Genomic DNA, 708 nt, shown 5'->3' on the forward strand with positions numbered 1-708 from the left:
ATTTTTTTTATTTATTTATACACCCACTTCCCAGGTAGCACCCTCTTGTAGCCTCCCTCCCCCTACTAGAGCCCTTATACTCTGATATCCCTGCTACTGTCTGCTGTGTTGTCAGCACCACAGCCATGCCCCACTACTTGCCCTTCTGATGAATCTAGTCAGCCTATCTGGAGGTCTTTGTTTTAGGAGGGTCAGCTGTTCCTCACCCAGTGGAAATCAGTTGTCTATATTCCTTTGGATAAGATTGGGGTCTGCTGTTCATTTTCCCAGTTCTATGCGGGGTTACTGTCTGGGAATCCCTTTGGCCACTCTGGCCAACAACTCAAAAGAAGGTATCACTTGTCTGGCATTGTTGCTTATTATGTAGCCTTTAGCTATACATATGGACGCTTATGAAGTTATGTTGGCCCATTTAATCTTTGGTTATACTTTCTTTTTGGTTATTTAAGGACATGCAGTTGGTCCAGATAAACCAATTTATTTTTACTCTTAAGGTCGTTTGAGGATCTGTACCTCAGGGGGTCACATGGGCTTGGGAGGAGCCCCTGGCTCCTTTCTTTTAGCAGTTCCACCTATGTGAAGATAAGTCAAAGGTCCTACTTGACCATGGTTGGCTTCACTTGGAATCCATTTCCTTCATTTCCATGGAGGAAATGGTTTGTCTGTGTTGACCCTCCTCTTTGTAGACTGGACACTGGTTCAAGTCCA

The sequence above is a fragment of the Nannospalax galili genome, unplaced genomic scaffold (assembly GCF_000622305.1).
Source record: "Nannospalax galili isolate Female #2095 unplaced genomic scaffold, S.galili_v1.0 scaffold140, whole genome shotgun sequence".
Lineage (NCBI taxonomy): Eukaryota > Metazoa > Chordata > Mammalia > Rodentia > Spalacidae > Nannospalax > Nannospalax galili.